Source organism: Odontomachus brunneus, unplaced genomic scaffold (assembly GCF_010583005.1).
Source record: "Odontomachus brunneus isolate Ranch 3 - 2012 unplaced genomic scaffold, Obru_v1 Obru_scaffold_120, whole genome shotgun sequence".
NCBI classification, from domain to species: Eukaryota; Metazoa; Arthropoda; class Insecta; order Hymenoptera; family Formicidae; genus Odontomachus; species Odontomachus brunneus.
Window position 1 is genome coordinate 470865 of NW_022639570.1, and position 3745 is coordinate 474609.

Genomic DNA, 3745 nt, shown 5'->3' on the forward strand with positions numbered 1-3745 from the left:
GCTACGCAACCCAAGGTCAAACTGATGTGATCAGTAAATACATCTTTTTAAACGCCACAACTTTTGTCTGAAACATTTTTTTGTAAAACTTATATTTTTCCTGATATTCGGGCGTCCCGGTACTTTCCGAACACCCTGTATATATATATATATATACTTGTCTCGGCGTAACAATGGTGAACTATATATATGTAGTGATGATATAACCTTCATGAACTATATAAACTATATAAAAAAAACTATATAAACTATAGGAACTATAAAAATTATATAACTATAAGAACATATACTCGATATAAATAACGTATTACCACTCAACTAATAAGAAAAGGTAGCGGGACAGGTGTCTCGTTACATCTTTTTATTTTTTACCTGTTCGGGCGCCAATTTGTAAGACTTTTGCGTTTCGTGCGAGATAGTCTTAGTCGGTATGGTCCAAGGTCAGGCTCAATAAATTTGTAGCAGTGGTATAGGTAGTAATAAGTATAAACTATATTCCAGGATAAATGCTATTTACAAAATATATTAGGTGAAGTAAAAAGTTCTGAGCGTTTTTTCGCTTTATTTCGACTATAAAATTAACATAGTTAGGATTATCCGATTTCGATCAAATATGCGCCGTTTTGTTCGATAACTTTTGTCCATTTTGAAGGCAATTTCATAATTCCGCGATTGAAGAAGTCCTCGTCCCTATTGGTAAAAAACTTGACCAGCTTATTTTCACAAGCCTCTCTTGAGGCCAGTTTTGTACCATCAAGAAAATTTTGCAAATGCTTGAAAAGGTGATAATCGCTTGGTGCCAAGTCTGGACTATACGGCGGGTGCAATAGAACCTCCCATCCAAGCTCTCGGAGCTTCTGGCGCGTCGTTAATGATGTGTGCGGTAATGATGCCTGGCGTTGTCTTGATGGAACACAACACTCTTCCTATTGGCTAAATCTGGCCGCTTCTGGTCGATCGCCTGCTTCAATCTGGTTAGTTATTGACAGTAGAGGTCCGAATTGAGTGTTTGGCCCGATGGGAGCAGCTCATAGTGGATGATTCCTTTCCAATCCCACCAAACACACAGCAAAACCTTCTTGGCCGTTAATCCGGGCTTGGCGATCGTTTGGGCCGGCTCACCGCGATTGGACCACGATCTTTTTCGGCTGTTGTTCTCGTATGTGACCCATTTTTCATCACCAGTCACCATCCGCTTCAAAAATGGGTCGATTTCGTTACGTTTCAGCAAAGAATCGCAGGCATCAATTCGGTCCAAAAGGTTCTTTTGCGTCAATTATCGAGCATATATATAGGCACCCTTCTTCTTGAGACCAGCCTTATGCAAATGGTTCCAAACGGTTTTCTGGCTAATCTTCAGTTCCTGGGCAATGGAATAAGTGCTCACATGCCGGTCCGACTCGACGATTTCCATGATTTTATCGACATTTTCGACGATTGGCCTACCAGAGCGTGCCTCATCTTCGACGTCCATATTACCAGAACGGAATCGTTGGAACCACCGCTTTGCTGTTGCATTCGATACTGTATTGGGTCCATAAACAGCACAAATTTTTTGCAAATGCAGGCGGCCAATTTTTTTGGCCGCCTGCTCCGCTTTTTCACCTTGGTCGTAGTAGTACTGAAGAATGTATCGAATTTTCTCTTTTTCTACCTCCATTTTGGAACGCTGTAATACACAACTGGCTTGACCAAACACAAAACTGTCACAGAACTTTTTTTGAAGCGTAATGTCACCTTTAAATCGCCGTATAGTATGACCCGATGCGATGTATACATCGTGAGATATGGCTCACTAAAGACATCTAGCGGTAAACGCTCAGAATTTTTACTTCACCTAATATACAGGTAGAGCAACGCCGTTGGTGTAGGTCGCGTTTTTACTCACGTTGTGAGTCTAAGTTGACGTCGCGATGACAGCTGCGAGCGTCCAGGCCCGCGCGCGATTCGCGGGACGCGGTCGGTGTCGTTTCGCGGTCTTCTACGAGGACTGCTCCGTAAGTTTTGCGACTAGTAGGGAAAATACGGTAATTTGTCATTGAAAATGGCTTTATTGTTTTTCAAAGTATTCTCCATGATGATCAATACACTTCTGCATTCGCTCAAACCATTTATTATAGCATTCATGTCACTCCGAAAGTGGTACCTCCAAAACATGTGTTTTAAACGCATCAACCGCTTCTTCTGGCGTCGAAAATCGTTGAGCACGCAGTTTATTCTTGATGTTCGGGAACAAAAAGAAGTCATTGGGTGCCAAATCAGGACTGTACGGTGGATGACCCATTAATTCGATGGTCAAATAGGCGGTTATTTAAGTCGATGTGTGAGAGCTCGCATTGTCATGGTGAAGAATGATTCGTCGTCTTGAGTTATTTTTCCTTATTTGGCCGAAGACTTCTGGCAAACAAATGATTGTGTACCACTCAGAATTGACGGTTCTACGTTTCTCTAAGGTTGCCTGTTGCCACATGACCAGTTTTTCCGAAAAAACAGGCGACCATTCGTTTCGAAGTGCTTCGAGCGCGAACAACTTTTGTTGGGTTAGGTTCACTTTGAAAGACCCCCACAGTCGACTGCTGTTTAGTTTCCGGCTCATATGCATAGATCCATGACTCGTCATCTGTGTAGAGGTTATATACGGTATTTGACGTACCTCAATCGAATTTCTTCAGCATTTTTTTGCACCAATTTACACGATCCTTTTTTTGAGCAATTGTCAAATTATGCGGGATCCAACGTGAACAAATTTTTTTACGGCCAAATGTTCATACAATATCGTTTGTATGCAATTCATACCAACACCCAGGGATGCCTGAATTCCACGGTATGTCACATGTCGATCTTGCATTATTAATTCACGCACAGCATCGACGTTTTCTGGCACAGCAGCTGATTTTGGACGACCTTCGCGAAGTTCGTCGGTGAGCGAACTACGACCACGATTGAATTCATTAAACCAGCGACAAATAGTGGCCTTGTGTGGTGCTTCATTGCCAAAAGTGGAAGCAAGTTGATCGATGCACTCTTGTCTCGATAATCCACGTCGAAAGTCGTAAAAAATCATCGCACGAAAGTGTTCCATTTTTTCGCTGAGACATAATTTTCAAGTCACTGTAAACAATACAAGTAGCCTCCGTACGACAAAACGTTTCGAGTAAAAAAATCTTCTAAACTGTCAAACTTTTTGATGGTAAGGTTAGATTTTACCTAGCAACGTCAGTGTTGCCAAGTCGCAAAAGTTACGGAGCAGCCCTCGTATCGTCCGCTTTGTAAGTCTATATACTCAGCGGGATTTAAATGTTTGTTGATACCGGCTTTTATCGAGCCGATTTCGGAACGGTTGTTGTCGCGATTTGCTTCACGACTTGTATACGCGAAGTGCGTTATGCGGTGCCGGAGCGGTTTGCTGGCGCGATGAGGCGCTTAGCATCGATTACGCGTATTCGAGAGCACTCCGATGTGTTGGAGATCTCGGTCGCGTATTCGGTGCTTTTGCGGTGTAAATAAGCGGGTTAATGGAACGGACTAGGTAGCGGATATTGACGTCGTGTATCCAACTCGGTCGACGGGAACGGACTAGGTAGCGGATATTGACGTCGCGTATCCACCTCGGTCGACGGGAACGGACTAGGTAGCGGATGTCGACATCACGTATCCAACTCAGTCGACGGGAACGGACTAGGTAGCGGACGTCGACGTCGCGTATCCAACTCGGTCGACGGGAACGGACTAGGTAGCGGATATT